Source organism: Hakea prostrata, chromosome 1 (genome assembly GCF_041222555.1).
Source record: "Hakea prostrata isolate BN-2017 chromosome 1, UWA_Hpros_2, whole genome shotgun sequence".
Lineage (NCBI taxonomy): Eukaryota > Viridiplantae > Streptophyta > Magnoliopsida > Proteales > Proteaceae > Hakea > Hakea prostrata.
The window spans coordinates 36,407,738-36,431,187 of NC_142600.1; the positions used below are offsets into that span (position 1 = coordinate 36,407,738).

General features: G+C 41.8%; 1 pseudogene; it reads left to right on the plus strand.

Annotated features, from left to right (window-relative positions):
• The first annotated feature begins 222 nt into the window (after positions 1 to 222).
• On the plus strand, positions 223 to 11,732 carry LOC149028877 (uncharacterized; annotated as a pseudogene).
• Positions 11,733 to 23,450: the final 11,718 nt, after the last annotated feature.

Below are 23,450 nucleotides of genomic sequence, written 5' to 3' on the forward strand. Positions count from 1 at the left end.
ACAATCTGAGTGGACAATTCAAATTTTGGAAGATATGCTTAGATCTTGTGTGGTGGATATGGGTGGAAATTGGGATGAACACTTAGCTTTAGTTGAGTTTGCCTATAACAACAGTTATCAATCAACAATAGGCATGGCTCCATTTAAAGCTTTGTACGGTAACACTTTTAGGACACCTTTGTATTGGACTGAGACGGGTGAAAGAAAAGTCTTAGGCCCGGAATGATTGAAGCTACAAGTGCAATGGTCGACATGATTAGAGAAAGGATTAAGTCTGCTCAGTCAAGATAGAAATCTTATGCCGACAAGGACCGATCTGGAGTTTCCTATTGGAGAGAAAGTTTTCCTTAAAGTATCACCTATGAAAGGGGTGATGAGGTTCAATGTGAGAGGAAAGCTTAGCCCTTGCTTCATTGGACCTTTTGAGATCTTGGAAAGGGTTGGATCTGTTGCTTATCGCTTGGCCTTGCCCCCATCTCTTGCTGAAGTTCACAATGTGTTCCATGTTTCGATGCTTCGGAAGTACATAGAGAACCCGAAACACATACTACAGCAAGCACCCGAAGGACTTAGTGCCGATCTTTCTTACGATAAAGGGCCAGCTGAAATCCTAGATAAAAAGGACAAGCAGTTGCGGAATCGCACCATCCATTTGGTGAAGATTCGGTGGAAGAACCATACCCCGGAAGAAGCTTCATGGGAGAAGGAAGACGAAATGAAGGAGAAGTTTCCTCATCTTTTTGGAAGCACAGGTACGCTTTCAATTTCGAGGACGATATTTCTTTAAGGGGGGAAGAATGTAAAATCCAACTTTTACCTAACCTTGACCCGACCCGGTCATTGTTGTGTTTGTAGGTCCGAAGACCCGAAGTGGTGGTAGAAGGGACTTATTGGCCCTGCTAGTTGATGACGTGGTGTCGGAACTCCAGTGTATGGACATTGATGATGCTGCTCCTTCCTTGAGCACATTATCAGTATTAAGTTAGAATATGCGCACTGATGAAGAGTGAGACAGTTGAGATATCAAACGGACTCCTGTGCATAATCTGAAGGTAACCCCCCTAAAACTAGATCTCTTGAGTGAACTGTAGGAGAAAACCCCATGCAATTTGACCTTGTATAGCCCTCCAAGTCCACACCTTAAGTTGCTGAACTTTTCTGTAAAATTCTGCAGAAACATGTTTTGGTCGATACTATTGGTCGATACTATCGACCAAATGTATCGACCAACAGGTTTGCTGAACCCAAGTGTAAAACCCAGCCCTAACCTTGACCCGGAAACCTTGTTATTTGTAGGTCCAGTGACCTGAAGTAAAGTAAGAAGTCAGCTTTGGGCCATCCCAGTGGAGGACTTGGTGTCTGGCTTTGAATCCATGAAAGTTGATGATGAAGTTCTATTTATGGAAACTGAATCCTGATGAAGATCTGATTAGTTGATGGACTTGGAGTGCTCTCTATCTTGGTTTGAAGGCATTTCTACCTATTAGGTAAGTCACTTGACTTGTGTGCAAAACCCCTTTAGGATTGGATTTGATTTGGGCCTTCAATTCCCTGTTTTGGTCTTCTTTGTCAAGCATTGGTCGATCGATTGGTCGGTCGGGCCAGTCGACCAATCCACTCGACCAATGAGTGCTGTCTTTGGCAATTAGGTTGTTCTTGCTCTATTTAAGTCCAATCTCGAGTCCACTTCGTATTTGCTGCCTCCAAACTCTCTGGAATGAACCAAAGACCTCTGCAAGTCATCTCCCTTGCATCCTTGGTGTTTTCTTGACGGATCTTCGTCGAAACTCTTCTTTTTGCATCAAAAGGTATGTCTACTCTCTCTTCTTCTCCTCCATCCTTGTCTTTCTTTCCTTTTTGAGTTGAGACTGTAGAAGAGATGCTGCATTCTCTGTTGCAAACATCTCTGAACATGTTCTCATGATCATCCTAAGGATTTGAGGCTAGAACAATGATCTTAACCATGATCATTGCAAGCTTTTGAAGGAATCATGATCAAACCATGATCTAATCATGTTAAACATCTGATTTGAATTCTGATCTCTTTGGATCTTCTATGTTGATCATGTTAGTAGTTAATTACTGTGTTTTCTTTCCATGGTCCATAATCTATCAATTTCTAGTTGTTCTCTTCTACCATACTATGTGTTCTTCATGAAGCATGGTAGTTACATATATGGTAGGTTTTATTTCCTTATTTAGATTCATGCTTCTAAGCCTTGTTCCTTGAAGATCTAAGTATGTTTTCATGAAACCTTTACCTGAAGCAATGATCCATCCTCCTATTGTTCTTGTCTTTGATTTCTATTTCGAATTCATCAAGATCCATGGTTGATCTAATTATGGTAACTTTTTGTTTCCTAATTTGGATCTTGATGTCTTGTTTGGATTGGTGTTTTGAAGTCCCCTATATGTTAGAATACTACTGATGTAGTTTACCCCTTGATTAGTACCCTTTTGAACCACCAAATTCGGATTACATATCTTAAAACTCTGTTTTTTAGGCTACTGTCTGCATTGGTCGATCGATTGGTCGATCTGGACCGATCGACCAATCCACTCGACCAATGAGTACAAGCAACTCCAGAATTGGTCTGTGTTGGATGTTTTGGTATCTTTTCTGTTAGGGATCTTTCCTAATATGTTGTATATACTTGTTTAGGACCTTCTTCTCAAGTTTGCCAAGATCTTACTTGATTTCTTAGGATTCCTTTGCGAGTTATAAAAGGTAAGGATGGTTATTTCCTTAATTACATAGATAGCATGAATCTAGTTTCTATATTTGAATATCATTGATATGATTCCTAAATTAGATTCTTACAATGATATACTACTGTTGCATAACTTCGATTACAGTAGCATTACTTATTCATATTGAATTGATTTATGTATCATTTACTTACCAATGTTATACAAGTGATTGTAATTATTGATTTCTTTCCATATATGAAGTTACCATATATGTGATGATATGAATTGATGCTTGTGTATGCTTGAGTATGGTTTGGAAAGGAGAGGTGTCCTTTTGACACTTCTGTCCTTGGACTACTACGGGAATATTATGGGATGTTTCCGGAGATGCCCTCTGGAAACCTTCCTAAACTGTTGGATGACATATCTAGGATTGTCTAGTAGTGTTTGGCTAGGATGTCCTGTTATGTCAGACCCTAATCGGAGGGGTATTGAGACCGAACGACCCGTGGTAGCAATGGGGATTTATGGGCGCTCAAGACCGGTAACCAACCCGTGAGAGGACAGGAATCACATTGTGGGGGCCATTTATTGGTAGGGTTGCATATGGTTAGACTTGGGCTCACGGGCGCTTAAGACCGGTAACCAACCCGTGAGAGGACGTGAGAGCTTCCCGTTTACCATATGTGGATAACCAATAGGGTTGATGAGTCCGTAGTCGGGGACTATGAGGACTCTAGTGTGAAGGATACCGGAAAGGATCGTCGGGGACGAGGAATGGAAGTATCTCGGATCTGACTTGATGTAACTAAGTAGAAGACTTGCATTTGGCTAGGTTTTACCCCGACATGCGCCAAAGTACTTATACCAAATGGTTGTGAGAGAGTGTGTTGACTTAACCCCCGCCATGGTTTGTCCCGAGGGATGAAGGACCCATTACCAATCGGCTGCTCAAGACCGGTGAAATGATCCGTGAGAGAATCCAAGATATCTTAAATGGTTGAGGATGTGAGTGGACTTTCCTAAAGAAGTATGGTGCTATGACTTAAAGCATGTCTGCCAATAGAGACCAGCATACATAGAGTTAGAATCATTCATTCATTGCTTGTCTCATATCATATTGCATTTATGATTGATCTGGAATTCTGCCATTTATGTTATTATGGATTTTAATCGCCTTACCGAGTTTCTTTGAAACTCATTCCTTTATTGTACAATGTTTGTTAGACTATCCCGCAGTACCGAGTACCATGACGGTCCCTATGAAGAAGCGCAAGGCGAAGAGGCATATCTCCGGGAAGGTGATTGCGGTTACCACAATTACTCGAAGATCCCGCGAGTGGTTATGCTCCGTACGATGCTTAGTCCGACCATTGAGTGGAAGCGTCCTTGTGCCATTTATGAGATTTACACTTATAAGGATGTTGTCTATAAAGTGGAGAACAATTTAGTTACCCATTGTACTTGCTATTGGGATTAGATTTTGTCTAGTTTATTCTTTAGAGCTACTTTTCCGCTGGTTGTAGAGTGGGATATTTGCCTCACTTTACTTATCTGTTTGACACTCGATTATATCTATTATTCGATTCATTTATGATTCATTCTTTCTTTATTGGATCTATGGTTTATCTTCCGCACTTTTATTATGATTGTTCATGATTATGTTATTGTTTATGTGGGAGGTTGATCACTCGATACCTGATCTTCGGGCTGGGGATCACACTCTCGGGTATGCCAGATAGGGTACCGGCTGGGAGGGCGTGACAGATTGGTATCAGAGCCCAAGGTTCGAGGAGATCCTAACTACAAAAGACAATAACTGAACATTCCTAAGTCATTGATCTGAAACGACTCTTCTACTCTTAGAAGTGAATAATAGAACACCTTGAATTAAAAACTTGACCTTTGAGGCATAAAGTAACATTTTCGAATAACATACCATAATTATACTTGAACAAATGTCACTAATGCAAGGAAAAGAAAGGTGCATAATATACAATAACTAAAGGGAAACAAAATGAACTTCATTAATTTCAAAGGTTTTTACAATGATTACATCTGAAATGCATAAATGGAAATCCTAAGGTACGATCTATCTAGGTGATCTTCTCCGATCTCTCGTATGCTCCGAACTCCTCCGCTAGCCGAGTCACCCGATGCTCTATCCTATCCCGTCGTGACTCCATCCTCTCGTACATCTGCTCTCGTCCGACCTCCATTCTCTCTAGCATGGAAGTCATCGATCTCATCCGTGCTCCAAGATCTGAAGTCTCCGGAACCGCATGTGAAGGGCCACCCGCCTCGAAGTGTGATGAAGGAAACTCGTGATGCACAAGGCTCAGCCTCGTGCATATCTGCATCATCTCCGGCCCGATCATCACTATCGGGACCGATATCCTCTCCTCCATCCTCTCGACCCCCGATCCTCATCCTCCGATTCATCATCATCCTCACCCTCCCGGACCAGGAGATCTCTCCGATCGCCGTAGTCTCATCCGACGAATGGTCCGAGTCCCAATAGAGTATCCCCGTGAACCGGTGTCCACCGGTGTATCCTCGAAACTCACCCCGAAATGCCCGAAGATCAAAGTCGGTAGCCTCCCATAGCAAAGGTTCCGCATGCTAGGCCGCAGAACTAAGTCCAGCATGACCTGCCGAATGATGTAGGAGAGATCGATCTCGAAGCCCATGTAGATGCGGTAGATGACTCCAGGCCTCCATCACCGTGACCCGATGGTGATGTCCGGCTTTCGGCATAATGTTTCGGCCGACTATGCGACCGATAATCCGTGCGAGAATCCGTCATCCGTCCGCTGGTCCACGGTGTGAAGCATCGACGGCTATCCCATAGCGTAGAGCATATCTCGCGAAGCTCGTACGGCATCGGATGGCTGTCCGGATCTGCTCCTGCAGGAATCCACACACACTATCGTGGATAGTAAGGAACCCGCAAGATCTCAGCCGGTGTCCGGGTAGAGAAGCGAATCCGAGTCCGGAAGACCCCGCTCCCGAGGACAAGTCTAAGCGGATGTCCTTGGCCTCGAGCCTCCTCTGTGTAGGTAAGGTTGCTTGAAGAACAACCTCACTAGTTCCGGGTATACCGGCAGATCCTCGGTGAAGAGATGAGTCCACCGCAATGTGTCGAATCTCCGCCGAATCCTAAAGGCTCGAGCTGGCGTAAGTGAAGTAGACGTCCCATCTCGATATTGCAAGAAGCAAGTAGGCCTCGTACGAGAACTCGGCCCGAGGTGTGTCAAACATGTCCGGTCTCCTAACCTCCCGTCTAGGCTCGGAAGGAACCCGACCTCGCCCCTAAGTGCCCCTACAATGCGACCACGACCTCTACCTCATCCTCGCCCTCCCCTCTGCATAGTGTATCTGTGAAAGAGACAAGAGACAATTCCAGTTAGTGCTATTTTAAGATTTGAGCCAAAAGGGTATTTTCGTAATTTTTTTGAAAATTTCAAATTTGGGGGAAATTTGATTTGAACATACTAGCATGTGCGCAATACTTGGAATTTCATGTCTATGAAGTTTGTTTGATGAAAATCGATCGAAAACTTGGATTAAAGCGAAAAATTCAGCAAGAAGGAAATTTGGGGATTTTGCAATTTAGGTCAAAATTGGATTTTTGAAAGGTTGAAATTGGTTAAATCAAATTGTATGGACCTATCTACAATGTCATCTTGAGCATGTAGCATTTGATCTCGTGCGGTTTGAGAGAAAACGGAATTTTCCTAAAGATATCGATTTCGGTATAAAACTTTGCGAGATGAACTCCATCATGTTAAAACTTGTTGTCTATGCATGGCATTGTGTTTAAAACCTAGGGAATATGTTTCTAAGCATTCCTAAGCATGATTTCTAGCATTGGATACAAGTAAAGCATAGTTTTATTGAAATGCAAGCATGAGAAGATGAAAATGGAAGAAAGAATGAGAGATTTACCTTGTTTGTGAAGATGGTGTGTTGTGGTGTTGTGATTGAAGCACCAAATCACCTCAAGAACACTTGTGAGAACTCTTGGAGACTTTCCCTAGAGCTCTCTCACCTTTGGAAGAAGTTAGAATGAGGTTGGAATGTGAAAATGAGGCTTATAATGCGAATTTTTGCATTCGTGCATCGCATTGGTCGACTCATTGGTCGATCGGGTCGATCGACCAATCACTCGACCAATGGTCACAGAGACCTCAATTGCTGTTGAATTTTTGGAAAATGTGATTTTTGCCTTATGGATTATTGTTTGATGACTATATGGATGTATTTGAGCATGATTCAAGTTTTCAAATCATTTGGACTTGTGGTTTATGTTGAAACTTTGAAATTCGGTATTTTGATGTTCTCGGTTTTGCAGAATGGTTACTCTGAGAAGTGGGCGTGGTGAATCCAGTGGTCATGGAGATGGTGAAATACCTCAGGGAGGTGGTGAAGTACCTCATGGAGGTGGTGAGATACCAAATGTTGATCAGGGTACTCATGAGATACCTGGTGCCCCGAATGTTGGAAGTTTTCGAGATATTGCCAATATTATGGGCAATATGATGCAGCAGCAAGCAGCTCAATTCAACCAGATGTTGGTGGGTTTTATGACTCGCATAATGAGACCCGGGCTGGTGCTAATGTGAATCCTCATGCCGCAGTCCCGAATGCGGGAGGTTTAGCTGGAACTCCTCATACTCGCTCGATGGAGAGTTTTCTCGAAGATGCAAGTACCCACTTTCACCGGAGTTACCAAGGACCCCTTGTTTCCTAACAAGTGGCTTCGTGAGTTGGAGAAGGCTTTCCGACATCTGCAATGCTCGGAAGCTCGAAGATTTTGTTTGTTGAACAGAAGTTGCAACAAGAAGCCGATGCATGGTGGATCTCCACTCGGCCTGTTTTGGAAGGTTTGCATGCAGGAGTTGTAACTTGGGAGTTATTCAAAGAGGCTTTTTGTATGAATTACTTTCCCGAGGCGGTAAAAGATGCGAAGGAAGCCGAGTTCATGATTCTTACTCGGGGATCTCTGTCTCGTGTTGGAGTACCAACGAAGTTCGAGGAGCTTCATTTCTTTGCTCCAGATTCTCTAAAGGATGACCTCGCGAAAGCAAAGAAGTTCTTCAAAGGACTGCGCCCGCCATTAAAGCTTACCTCACAATCCAGCCTATAGTGAGCTATGCTCAAGTGGTGCAGAACTCAAAGAAGTTGGAAGAAACAGAGAAGGAAAGTGCTCGTGTGCAAAAGCCCTGGCAATCAAGGAATTCTGGTTTGGTGGATCGTAATGACCGTCGTTTTGTGAGACCTACACCCTACCCCACTCCTACCTTTCAGGCTAAGAGTGTAGGTCGAACACGGGTTTTCAGCAGCCCGGCCAGTTTAGACAAAGATGGCGGAAACCGACCACCAGCAAGTGCAAGTGCAAGTGCAAGGCCTTTTGTTCGGAAGCCCTCTGTTGCAGCCACCCCCGTTGGATCCAAAGCAATCCTGTTTGCTTCTACCGCAAGCAAGCCGGTCATTTCGCTCGTGCTTGTCCGGGCGGCCCGCCCAAAGCAGCCGCGCCCCGGTGGTGAAGAGTGCTCCCTGCTCCTCCCTCCGGTAGAGTTTTCAGTATTTCCAGTCTTGAGCGGGATCCAAGCCATGATGTGATTACGGGTACATTGTTAGTTGCTTCTATTTCTGCATTTGTCTTATTTGATACGGGTGCATCTCATTCGTTCATGTCATCTCGCATTCATCAAGAAGACTAACCTAATCCCCGAGAAGTTGTCTAGTTGTTTATTGATTAGTACACCTACTGGTCTGTTGTGAAACTAGATAAGGGGTTATCTAAATGTCCCTGTGTTGATTGGTGAGAAGAACTTGGAAGCCAATTTTGTGATTCTTGACATGAAGGACTTCGATGTTATTTTGGGAATTGATTGGTTGACAGCCCACAAAGCCGTGTTCCTTTGTTCCTCAAAGAAGATTCAGTTCCATATTTGTGGAAGTCCTGGTCTTTGAATTTCAGGGTGAAAAGAGAAGGGTTTGTAAGAAGGTGCTGTCTTCGGACCGATGCAAGTCTATGCCCTAGTGGATGATGCTTCATCTGAAGGCAAGGGTATAGTGGAGAAAAGAGTCGATGAAGTCGAGTTGTCTGCGACTTTGTTGATGTCTTCCCGATGATCTATCGGGAGTGCCTCCCGGCACGGGATGTCGAATTTTCTATTGATCTTGTCCCTGGTGCCGCTCCGGTATCTAAAGCTCTGTATAGGATGGCTCCTACTGAGTTGAAAGATTTGCAAAATCAGTTGAATGAGCTCATTGATAGAGGTTTCGTACAGCCTAGTGTGTCACCTTGGGGAGCTCCGGTCTTGTTCGTCAAGAAGAAAGACGGTAGTATGCGCTTGTGCATCGACTACCGTGAGTTGAATAAGTTGACTATCAAGAATAGATATCCGCTGCCCAGAATTGATGATCTCTTCGATCAGTTGAAGGGTGCAGTTGTGTTCTCAAAGATTGACTTAAGGTCCGGATATCACCAATTGAAAGTGAAGTCTAGTGATATCTTCAAGACAGCTTTCCGAATGCGGTATCGTCACTACGAGTTTAGAGTCATGCCCTTCGGATTGACCAATGCTCCTGCGGTGTTCATGGACCTCATGAACCGAGTATTTCATGATGTGCTTGATAAGTTTGTGATTGTTTTCATTGATGACATCTTGATCTATTCGAAGAGCGAAGAAGAGCATTCGAGTCATCTAAGTTTCACGTTGCAAAGGTTGCGAGAAAAGAGGTTGTTTGCTAAGTTTAGCAAGTGTGACTTCTGGCTTAAGAGAGTGGTATTCCTTGGTCATGTAGTTTCAGCCGAAGGTATTCGTGTCGATCCTGAAAAGGTCCAAGCTGGGGCTGATTGGGAAAGACCGAAGTCAGTAACGGAAATAAGAAGTTTTCTTGGATTGGCGGGTTACTACCGAAGGTTTATTGAGAACTTTTCTCGGTTGGCTGCTCCTATGACTAAGTTGACCAGGAAAGAAGAAAAGTTTGTTTGGTCTGACGCCTGTGAGAAGAATTTCCAAGAGTTGAAAGATAGATTGACAAGTGCCCCGGTTTTGACTATACCTGATAGTTCCGGTGGTATGACAGTTTATACCGATGCGTCAAAGATTGGTTTGGGTTGTGTATTGATGCAACATGGCAAGGTCGTAGCCTATGCTTCTCGGCAATTGAAGGATTATGAGCGGAATTACCCCACTCACGATCTAGAACTTGCCGCCGTTGTCTTTGCTTTGAAGATTTGGAGACACTACCTTTACGGTGAGAAGATTGCCATTTTCACAGATCATAAGAGTTTGAAATACTTCTTTACCCAAAAGGAGTTGAACATGAGACAAAGGAGATGGTTGGAACTAGTCTCGATTATGATTGTGATATCCAAAGATCACCCTGGGAAAGCAAACGTTGTTGCTGATGCTCTTAGTAGGAAGAACCAGAAGAAGACTTTGGATTTGAATGCTTTGAGTTTACCATTGTGGTCTTCTAATGAGAGTTTTGACTTGAAAATCGTCCCTGAAAATTCTAATTTGATTCTTTCTGCCATGACGGCAAGATCTGGTCTTAGAGATAAGATTGCTGCTCTGCAGAGTTCTGATCAAGAGCTTTTGATCAAAGTTGAGAAGATTTCTTCGAATCCTGAGTCGGACCCCGACTTTGGTATATCCATGGATGGTGCTTTGTTGTTTAGGGGAAGACTGTGCGTGCCTGCAAATGAAGAAGTTAAGAAAGAAATATTGAAGGAAGCACACCAGTCAGTCTTTACTATACACCCGGGAAGCACCAAGATGTACAAGGACTTGAAGGAACATTTTTGGTGGATTGGTCTAAAGGCGGATGTTGATGATTTTGTTGCCAAGTGTGAGACTTGCCAACGTGTGAAAGCCGTTCGACAACCTCCATCTGGATTACTTCAGCCTCTTCCTATTCCTAGTTGGAAGTGGGAGGATATCTCCATGGACTTTGTGACTAGCTTGCCTCGGACAAGTAAAGGCAATGACACTGTGTGGGTGATTGTTGATAGGTTGACCAAATCAGCCCATTTCATTCCTATGAAGATCACTCATACTACTGGATAAGCTAGCAAGGCTTTATGTGGATAATGTGGTTCGTCCGCATGGTGTGCCATTGAGTATTGTTTCGGATCGTGATCCTAGGTTCACCTCAAGGTTTTGGAATAGTTTGCGAAGGCCTTGGGAACCCAATTGAACTTGAGTACAGCTCATCATCCACGGTCGATGGACAATCCGAGCGGACAATTCGGACATTGGAAGACATGCTCGGATCTTGTGTGGTGGATATGGGTGGTAATTGGGATGAACACCTAGCTTTGGTTGAGTTTGCCTATAACAACAGGTTATCAAGCAACAATAGGCATGGCTCCATTCAAGGCTTTGTATGGCAGTACTTGTAGGACACCTTTGTACTTGGATCGAGACAGTGAAAGAAAAGTCTTAGGTCCTGAAATGATTGAAGCTACGAGTGCTATGGTAGATATGATAAGAGAAAGGATTAAGTCGCCTATCAAGACAGAAATCTTATCTTGATAAGAGAAGGACCGATTTGGAATTTCAAGTTGGAGAGAAAGTCTTTCGAAGGTTTCACCAATGAAGGGTGTGATGAGATTCAATGTTAAGGGAAAGCTTAGCCCTCGCTACATTGGACCTTTCGAGATTTTGGAAAAGGTTGGACCTGTTGCGTATCGATTAGCATTACCTCCGCCTCTTGCTGGTGTTCACAATGTGTTTCATATTTCGATGCTCCGAAAATACATAGAGAATCCGGAACACATTTTGCAGCAAGCACCTGAAGGACTTAGTGCTGATTTGACCTATGATGAAGAACCGGCCGAAATCTTGGATAGGAAGGACAAGCAGTTGCGGAATCGCACCATCCCTTTGGTGAAGATTCGGTGGAAGAACCATACCCCTGAAGAAGCTTCTTGGGAGAAGGAAGAAGACATGAAGGAGAAGTTTCCTTACCTCTTTGGAAGCACAGGTACGCTTTCAATTTCGAGGACGAAATTTCTTTAAGGGGGGAGAATGTAAAACCCAGCCCTAACCTTGACCTGGAAACTTTGTTATTTGTAGGTCCAGTGACCCGAAGTAAAGTAAGAAGTCAGCTTTGGGCCATCCCAGTGGAGGACTTGGTGTCTGGCTTTGAATCCATGAAAGTTGATGATGAAGTTCTATTTATGGAAACTGAATCCTGATGAAGATCTGATTAGTTGATGGACTTGGAGTGCTCTCTATCTTGGTTTGAAGGCATTTCTACCTATTAGGTAAGTCACTTGACTTGTGTGCAAAACCCCTTTAGGATTGGATTTGATCTGGGCCTTCAATTCCCTGTTTTGGTCTTCTTTGTCGGCATTGGTCGACTGATTGGTCGGTGATTGGGCCGATCGACCAATCCACTCGACCAATGAGTCTTGTCTCCGGCAATTAGGTTGTTCTTGCTCTATTTAAGTCCAATCTCGAGTCCACTTCGTATTTGCTGCCTCCAAACTCTCCGGAATGAACCAAAGACCTCTGCAAGTCATCTCCCTTGCATCCTTGGTGTTTTCTTGACGGATCTTCGTCGAAACTCTTCTTTTTGCATCAAAAGGTATGTCTACTCTCTCTTCTTCTCCTCCATCCTTGTCTTTCTTTCCTTTTTGAGTTGAGACTGTAGAAGAGATGCTGCATTCTCTGTTGCAAACATCTCTGAATATGTTCTCATGATCATCCTAAGGATTTGAGGCTAGAACAATGATCTTAACCATGATCATTGCAAGCTTTTGAAGGAATCATGATCAAACCATGATCTAATCTTGTTAAACATCTGATTTGAATTCTGATCTCTTTGGATCTTCTATGTTGATCATGTTAGTAGTTAATTACTGTGTTTTCTTTCCATGATCCATAATCTATCAATTTCCAGTTGTTCTCTTCTACCATACTATGTGTTCTTCATGAAGCATGGTAGTTACATATATGGTAGGTTTTATTTCCTTATTTAGATTCATGCTTCTAAGCCTTGTTCCTTGAAGATCTAAGTATGTTTTCATGAAACCTTTACCTGAAGCAATGATCCATCCTCCTATTGTTCTTGTCTTTGATTTCTATTTCGAATTCATCAAGATCCATGGTTGATCTAATTATGGTAACTTTTTGTTTCCTAATTTGGATCTTGATGTCTTGTTTGGATTGGTGTTTTGAAGTCCCCTATATGTTAGAATACTACTGATGTAGTTTACCCCTTGATTAGTACCCTTTTGAACCACCAAATTCGGATTACATATCTTAAAACTCTGTTTTTTAGGCTACTGTCTGCATTGGTCGACTGATTGGTCGTTGGACCGATCGAGCAATCCACTCGACCAATGAGTACAGCAACTCCAGAATTGGTATGTGTTGGATGTTTTGGTATCTTTTCTGTTAGGGATCTTTCCTAATATGTTGTATATACTTGTTTAGGACCTTCTTCTCAAGTTTGCCAAGATCTTACTTGATTTCTTAGGATTCCTTTGCGAGTTATAAAAGGTAAGGATGGTTATTTCCTTAATTACATAGATAGCATGAATCTAGTTTCTATATTTGAATATCATTGATATGATTCCTAAATTAGATTCTTACAATGATATACTACTGTTGCATAACTTCGATTACAGTAGCATTACTTATTCATATTGAATTGATTTATGTATGATTTACTTACCAATGTTATACAAGTGATTGTAATTATTGATTTCTTTCCATATATGAAGTTACCATATATGTGATGATATGAATTGATGCATGTGTATGCTTGAGTATGGTTTGGAAAGGAGAGGTGTCCTTTTGACACTTCTGTCCTTGGACTACTACGGGAATATTATGGGATGTTTCCAGAGATGCCCTCTGGACACCTTCCTAAACTGTTGGATGACATATCTAGGATTGTCTAGTAGTGTTTGGCTAGGATGTCCTGTTATGTCAGACCCTAATCGGAGGGGTATTGAGACCGAACGACCCATGGTAGCAATGGGGATTCATGGGCGCTCAAGACCGGTAACCAACCCGTGAGAGGACAGGAATCACATTGTGGGGGCCATTTATTGGTAGGGTTGCATATGGTTAGACTTGGGCTCACGGGCGCTTAAGACCGGTAACCAACCCGTGAGAGGACGTGAGAGCTTCCGTTTACCATATGTGGATAACCAATAGGGTTGATGAGTCCGTAGTCGGGGACTATGAGGACTCTAGTGTGAAGGATACCGGAAAGGATCGTCGGGGGACGAGGAATGGAAGTATCTGGATCGACTTGATGTAACTAAGTAGAAGACTTGCATTTGGCTAGGTTTTACCCACGACATGCGCCGCACTTATACCAAATGGTTGTGAGAGAGTGTGTTGACTTAACCCCCTGCCATGGTTTGTCCTGAGGGATGAAGGACCCATTACCAATCGGCTGCTCAAGACCGGTGAAATGATCCTTGAGAGAATCCAAGATATCTTAAATGGTTGAGGATGTGAGTGGACTTTCCTAAAGAAGTATGGTGCTATGACTTAAAGCATGTCTGCCAATAGAGACCAGCATACATAGAGTTAGATTCATTCATTCATTGCTTGTCTCATATCATATTGCATTTATGATTGATCTGGAATTCTGCCATTTATGTTATTATGGATTTTAATCGCCTTTACCGAGTTTCTTTGAAACTCATTCCTTTATTGTACAATGTTTGTTAGACTATCCTGCAGTGCTGAGTACTATGACGGTCCCTATGAAGAAGCGCAAGGCGAAGAGGCATATCTCCGGGAAGGTGATTGCGGTTACCACAATTACTCTGAAGATCCCGCGAGTGGTTATGCTCCGTACGATGCTTAGTCCGACCATTGAGTGGAAGCGTCCTTGTGCCATTTATGAGATTTACACTTATAAGGATGTTGTCTATAAAGTGGAGAACAATTTAGTTACCCATTGTACTTGCTATTGGGATTAGATTTTGTCTAGTTTATTCTTTAGAGCTACTTTTCCGCTGGTTGTAGAGTGGGATATTTGCCTCACTTTACTTATCTGTTTGACACTCTGATTATATCTATTATATTGATTCATTTATGATTCATTCTTTCTTTATTGGATCTATGGTTTATCTTCCGCACTTTTATTATGATTGTTCATGATTATGTTATTGTTTATGTGGGAGGTTGATCACTCGATACCTGATCTTCGGGCTGTGGATCACACTCTCGGGTATGCCAGATAGGGTACCGGCTGGGAGGGCGTGACACCAGGTTTAAAGATTCTATGGAATATTCTTTTCTATTTATTTATTCCTCGAGACTGGAGCCCTTCAACATCTGAGAACGTGGGAGAGCCTCTCAAGAACTTCTCCTTGGTAATGGTGAAGCATCTACTCCATTAATCATTGCCAACCACTCATTTCCACTTTCTTGTTCCACTCTCAAGGTATGACTCTCTCTCCTAATCACTTTCTCACTCATCTTTTCTCTATTTTACTGTTGGGACCATGGCCAAGGTGCTGCAACCTTGTAAACACCTTGCCATGAGCCTTCTATACCTCATACATAGATGTTTTCACCGATATGACTATGATTTATTCACCTCATGATCATTAACTACACATTTCCATGATTTATTGCTCACCAACTTGCTTTATTTACCAAAACTGAGATGAAGCCTATGATTAACCTAATCTAAACCTTGCATATGAGTTCAATGTTGCTTCTAAGTGTTTCCCTACCTAATCCCCTATGTTTTCCCCCAATTTGCATTAGGATATAGCCAATGCCATGTTTAACAACTCTTGACCTTGATAAATCAATTTGGGGATTTCTAAATGGACCATTGGATTATGTTAAATTCGTGATAATTAGTGTCCCTATGATGTGCTTAGACTATTCCCCAAGTTTCGTATTGATCCGAGACCCGGAAGACCAAATCTGGGCCAAAACCCAAAAAGCCAGCTTGCTGTCCAAAATCGTTTTGGTCGATGCTTGTTGGTCGATGATACCGACCAAATGTATCGACCAACGAGTTGCCTGTCAGCAACTTTTTCCTAGTTTTGATTCGTTCGATCTCCGATTGTTCTGATTTCTTCTCTAACCATTCATATATGCTTGTTTAGGGTTTTAAGACTAGTTGGGCCACTTGCTTGAGATCTTGGACCATTCTCTTCTCCAATTCAAGGTAAGGATAGTTATCGATATAATTACATAGGGCATGGAATTTTGACTTGGTGTTCCTAACCTAGTGAGCATAGTTTCTATTTTCATATTCCTATCATGTTAGACTTGTTACATGTGTCTTTCAACAGTAGCTTTTTGTTTACATTATCTTATTTCAATGTCTTATCATGCTTATCAATTTCAATATATGATGAATTATGTCAATGTCATGAATCGAATGTTTATTATGATGTTGTATCTTGTGAATTGATATGATGAACTTGGGCATGTGATTGCTTAAGTATAACTTGGGATTGAGGAGTACCCTACTGGTGCTTCTGTCCTTGGACATCGGAGGGAATAGTATGGGATGTTCTCCGAAGGTGTCCATCGACGCTTTCGCGGGTTATTGGATGACATACATAGGACTTGTCTACATGTATGGCTAGGATGTCCCTATCATATCAGACCCGATTCGGAAGGGCATTGAGACCGAACGACCCGTGGTAGTAGTGTGGATTTGTGGACGCTCAAGACCGGTAACCACTCCGTGAGAGGACATAAATTGCATTGCGGATACCCGGAAGGGGCCATTTATTGGTAGGGTTGCAAATGGCTAGACTTGGGCTCATGGGCACTCAAGACCGGTGAAATGATCCGTGAGGGGGACGTGAGAGCTTCCCGTCTACCATTTGTGGATGACCAATAGGGTTGATGAGTCCGGTGAGTAATATCCGTGACTCTAGTGTGAAGGATACCGGAAAGGATCTCGAGAGGGGAGGAATGGACGTATCTGGAACTAACATGATATGATTAAGTAGATGACTTGCATTGGCTAGGCTATACCTTGACATGCGCCAATACTTAGACCAGATGGTGATGTGAGAGAGTGGTGACCGAAACCCCCAACCATGGATTTGTCCGAGAGGGTGCAAGACCCAATTCCCCCCGGTGATGAGTGATTGAGACTACCTAAAGAAGTATGGAGCTATGACTTAAAGCATGTCTACCATAGATGACCAGCATACTTAGAGTAGAATCATATTGCATTATATATCTCATATCATCTGCATCATTTTATGATTATCTTGTGGCTTATGTGTTGTGGAATAACTTCCTTGCTGAGTTCTTTTGAACTCATTCCTTTTCGGTTGCAATATTTTGCTAGGCTACTCTGCAGGTGATTACTCTAATGGTACGTTCCTTGAGGCGGACCCGGATACCTCATACTACTATCCGGAGGCTAGCTACAATGAAGACTTCGGTGACGGTACCGAAACAGATCCTCCGGCGTATTAGGGTTAGCCCTCGAATAGTATGGGAGCAGCCATATTGGGTCTCTGTGGTCTTCACTATCTAAGAGAACATATTTATTGTGGAGGAGACTTATGTGTAGCTGCCCACCCCCCCCCCCTTTTCGTGACAATTAAACTTAGAGGAATTGTAATACCCTTAAATTAAATTTCATAACTTGAGACTTGTACTTAATTTAATTTTGACCTCACTTCCGCTTATTTGAAGGAGTGGATTCCGCCCACTGCCTTCTTAATTTATCTGATATGCTATTTACTTCCATACTCTGATTATCCATGGTATCTCATTTATGAATTCTATGTTTATCAATTGTTAGTTTAATATTGCTTGTTCATGATTGTGTTATCGTTGATGTGGATGATGTGGTCCCTGAACTATTGATCTTCGGGGCCGTGGATCACATCCCGGGTATGCCAGATAGGGTACCGGCTGGGTGGATGTGACAGCAGTAGTGATGGTCATGTAACCATATCTAAAGACATGCATATTAGGTTATTAGGGATCAACCATCCTTACCTTAAGTAATCTTTAAAGAGTTTCGTAGAATAATGAGGAAGAGGTCCAAGACTAGCAATTAAACCCTAAACAAGCATATAATAATAAATAGGAATAATACCTAGAAGATTAGAAATCAAACGAAAGAAAATAGAGCAGATTTGAGGCTACTGACTCTGTTGGTCGATTGGTTGGTCTACTAACTAGTCGACCAATGGAACAGTACGGGCTGCAAACCCTAATTTGGTCATAACTTCTTCGTTTGAAGTCTGATTGCTCCGAAATTCGAAGGGGGAGCTTCCTAGAACATATTAGAACTATCTAAGAAGGTCAAAGCATCAAGTCATGGTCAAAAGATAGGATATTGATTGAGCCATCAAAATTTAGGGTTTCATCATATATAATCCATGGCTCTCATGGAAAGGCTAGGAAGAATCAAGATTCACCCTAGGGGATAAAGAATAAGAAATTACATCAAGAAAAGCTTTCGGGAGGACCCAACAAATAAAAGAAAATTAGGGTTCTCAATTGAATATCCTCTCTTGAAGGTTCCCCTAGATTGGTTCTCAAAATAACCTAAGGTAGGTTTACAGAGGGTAAGGGAAACATAGAATTAGTCTTTCAAAATCAAGAATATCATTGGGGAGGATCCACCAAGTTAACATAAACAATAGTTTTAACCAAATTGGTTACCCTCTCATGAGGGTTACCCAAGGTTTTCCTCCCAAAATCTCCCTACTTTTGGTTTCCAATGGTCCAAGGAACATTAGGGATCAACCCCTCAATCATGAGGACACAAGGGAAGGTATGGTAATGGTATGAGACCTTCCCGACAATCATAAACTTTGTAGGAAAAACAATACAAGGGAGTAATCAAGAATTCAGGTAAAATCAAGAAACAAGAACATCACCAATATGGTTCAAGAATATAGAGTGAATGGGGGATTCACTCTATGGCTAAGAGAATCAAGAAGAGGCCATTACAGTATTGTAATACCCTTCTCATAATCAGAATATAGAAGTATAGAAGAAAGAATAATCAAAGAAGAAACGAATCGGTTACTAACCTTTTAGAAGAAGAATCGACGAAGAAACTCAAACGGATGCTTGAGGGTCTTCCTTGGCTTTGGAGGAGAGGTTTTAGGGTTCTTCCCACGTTCTCCAGAGGCTTAGAACTGATTGTGAGTGAAAAACACGGAGTCCCCCCCCCCTTTAAATAGCATAAAAAGTCCTAAAATCACCAGAATTTCCAATTTTAACCTTGCTGACCCTGTTGGTTGATTGGTTGGTCGATTGGCCAGTGGACCAATCAGTCGACCAACCATGACAGCAACTCCAATTTAGGGAAATGATGGTCAAAAGCTTAATAACTTTGAATGGGCATCTCACAATACATCATACAACTTACCTAGCATTGAGGGATGCCTTCAAACCACGTCCAGATAGGCTTTAGGTCCAACAACCAGGCTCTCCTTCATCAATGTGCGGCTTCTTCTCCTACTCAGACAGGGTTTCTAAGAATAGAGCACCATCATCAATATCCATGGGTTTTGGATCAAACACCATGTCTTCTACTGAGATGGCCCATAGTTGTCTTTTACTTTCACTTAGGGTCTTAAGTCCTACAAACAACAGGGTTTCCGGGTTAGGGTTAGGGCTGGATTTCACACATCCTAGCCAAACACTACTAGACAAGCCCTAGGTATGACAACCAATAATCTGGGAAAGTGTCAAAGGGCACCATCGAAAATGTTCCATACCATTCCCACTAACGTCCAAGGACAGAAATGTCAAAAGGACATTCCCCAATCCCAAATCATACATAATCAATCACATTCCCAATTAAGTCATATCATACAGAACCGATATCTCATCATATGAAGGAGCACATAAAGACAAGATCAACTGAATCAGTAACATACATGAATAAGTATTCGTATATGCTTAAGTAATAAAAAAAATGCATGAGTAAGCCCACTGTACTTACAGCAATAACATCATAATTAGAAAATGTAATAATAGTAGCAAATCCATGTGTTTTCCAAATTAGAAACTAAGATTCATGTAATCTAAGTTAATATGGAAACAATTGTCCTTACCTTAATTAACTTCGATGGATATCCGAAGATCAAAGAGAATGGTTCCAAAGTTAGCAAATAAACCCTAAACAAGCATAGTTACATCATTAGGAAAAAGGCCTAGAAGATTAGAGGTTAAACGAATCAATTCGGAAAAAGAACACAGCTACTGTCCTCCTTGGTCGATTGGGTGGTAGCTTGGTCCAATCGACCACATGAACAGTACACAGCAGAATTCAGAATTTTGATCCGAAACTCATCTTCCGGGATTCAAAATACTCTGAAATTCCAAAGGAACATTAGGAACAGTAATCTAAGGCTAACTAGCATAGATTAGACACCAACAATGGTCAAAATCAATACTTACTATTTTGGAAACATGACTTTCTAATTTGGTAAAAAATATAGTTTTCAATGAAAACAAGCTATGAACTCAAGAGAAGAACTAGAGATGATGAGATCTCATTCTAGTAGAATACTAACAGTAGATCATACATGAATCTAACATGAAAACATATCTAACATGCTAGAGAAAACAAATCAAAGGAATGATCATGGCTTCATGAATAAATCATATAAATCATGGCTAAGATCAAGTATGAAGATCATAGCACCATTAGAATGAATGGAGATTGTAAAAGATAATTGCAAGGATGCATTACCTTCTTCATAATCTCAGTAATAAGAATTTGATAATAGCAAGAATGAATTTGATAGCAAGTAGAGAAGATTACTAACCTTTGATTGAAGAACAAGAGATGAAAACTAGAAAGCTTGCAAGTAGATCTTCTTCGATCACCAAGAGAGGCTTTGAAAGGGGTTCTCCATGTTCTCTAAGGGTTTTAGAAGCAAAGGAGGCTAAGAAGCACGTAGTTCTAATATATAGCGCACCAAAAGACCTAAATAGGAGATCTACAAAGATTTGGTCCCTATTGGTCGATTGGCTGGTCGACTGACGCAGTCGACCACCCAGTCGACCAAGCATGTCAACAAGGCCAAACGAGGGACATCAAGGCCCAAATCTCATCCAAATCAAATGGGCTTCTCCCAACTCAACATATGACTTACCTAGTGTAGAGAAATGCCTTCAGACCATGTCCAATAAGGCTTTAAGTCCATCAACTAGGCTCTTCTTCATCCAGGTGAAGTTTCATTTCCAATTTTGCCAAAGCTTCCAAGTATGGAGCACCATCATCAACTTCCATGGGTTCTACACCATGTCTTCCACTGAGATGGCCTATAGTTGACTTTTTCCTTTACTTCGGGTCTTCAAACCTACAAACAATAGGGTTTCCGGGTTAAAGTTAGGGATGAAGAAGTGTTTGACTAGGTAACCTCATTAGTACTACTACCCTTCTGGTAGGGGCATTGAAGCTGGTTAACCCGTGATGTTAGTAGTTGGGTCCTGATTGTCAAGCAAGCCCACTATCATCATAGAGTAATAGGGTTGCATATAATAGATAAGGGCTCCTGGGCACTTAAGACCGGTAACCAACCCGTGAGAGGACATGGGGAGCATTATGTCCATTATATGTGGATGACCACTGGGTTAAGGAATGGGATCCAACAGATGCTTCCCATTGAGGATTCCATTCATAGGTGGGAAAGTATCGAACCGAAAGGGCACTACGAATGAGGGGAGATATTGGATACTGAACTGAGTTGGTTGGTGCCGTAGGGGAAGTATCTATACCATATGTAGTACGAGACTGTATGACTTTGCACTGGGCCACGCGCCAAATCTCATACCAAACGGTGATGTGAGAGAGTGGTGACCTATACCCCAACCATGGCTTGACAGGATTACCGCGGAAAACCAAATAGATGTCTCTTGTCGAGGGAGAGTGACTGAGACCACCCAAAGGAGATTGGTGTATATACTTAATCCGTGTCTACCATAAAGACTTCATGATAGAGTTAGGAGCATAATATCATAATCATTCATATAGCATATCATTATCATTAATTACATTATTAATATTCATGCTATATGTGTGGTGTGGAATCTTGTGAACAAATGCATGATATGATGTTGAGTTGACATCATTGAGTTATGTCGAACTCATTCTTTTTTATATGTCTGTTTCTATTAGAATATACTGCAAGTTATGAAAACTCCTTCCAAGTGGAGGATTTGTTGCCGGCAGACTTTCTCGAGGGAGCAACTAAAGAAGATGTAGACTCGCATGGAGCTTCATGCCAGTGCCAAGATTGTTCTTATGGGGTTGGATTCTTGTAGAGAATTAGTTTAGTTAAATTTTCGCTGCAAAGAAAACTATCCTCTTATCTTTTCAAAACTTTGATGTTATAACTTTGTTTTGAAGTAATGGATGATTGTAATCATTATTTCAGTTTTGATAACTTTATACTTGAACTTGATTTATTCTTGTTCGTTTGATTTTACTATATCATATGTTGTATGGAATTGTCACTGAACCTAGGTCTTACGGTGTATCACCCCACAGGTATCGAGTATGACCGGATCCGGCTGAGTGGGGTGTAACATACATTATCATATATTGCCATTTATTTTATTATCATCTTGTGGACACGATATGGACGCTATGGTTGAATGCATGACATGAATGTTAATTAACCTCACTGAGTTTTGTGAACTCATTCATTTACTTGTATGTGTTCTTTAGACTTTTCTACAAGTTATGGGGACCCCACTCCCATGGAGGATGCATTGCTGGTAGATTACCATGAGGGAGCATCCGGAGAAGAAGTGGGTGCGCATGGCGATTCATGCCCGTGTCTGAATTGCTCTTATGGATTTGGCTCCCAGTAGGGAAATTCTTTGATTATTCCACTGCAAACAAACTATCCTTTTCTTCTTTTCAAAACTTTGATGTTATGTCTTTTGGATTTGAACCTTGGATGATTGTAATCGATATTTCAAATTTTGGAATTTGATACTTGAACTTGATTTATTCTTGTCCTTTTAAATGCTATATCATATGTTATATGGAATTGGCACTGAACCTAGGTCTTGTGATGTATCACCCCCACGGGTATTCAGGTATGATTGGATCCAGCTGGGTGGGGTGTGACTGGATATTTCATAGTTGGGCCCGTGGAGGTCACTGGAAATTGCTTCCCATTTGTATCCATTCACCGAATGGTCCATCACATAACTGCGCACAAATAGGCTATGAAATTGGAAGAATATTAAGGAAGCCGAGCTTGTCACATTGAATTTTAAGTTGGCACAGTCATTGATCATGGCCTAGGATCCCACAGTAGACACAAAACACAGGTAGTTTAGTATACTGTGGGTCGATCCAAATTGAATTAGTGCCAACTCTATTAATCTTCATTCTAGATCTAAAGAAGGAATTATTTGTTGTTGCACTATAATCGCCAATGGTTTCCCTATATTATTAAGCTTGGAGGGGATGCAAACAGTGATGAAAATGCCCAATTTATGATCCATAAGTTGTGCTTTTTACATGGAGTGAAGAGAAGAGGGGAGATTTGATATTTGTACCCATATCTCAAAGGGGTTGAACTGCAAACTTTCAAATGGTGTGTTGGGTTTCCATATTTGGAGTAGGGTTAAGGCTTTTTTCACTAACCATGGCCCTTGCTTTAGTGCAATTGTGATTTCCTCCAAATTAGCTAATTGGGTTAGGTACAAATGACCCCAAACTTGATGCACCTCAAGCTCCCAGAATAGGTTCCATGCCATTGCCAAGGAGCGTGCTATTGTTGC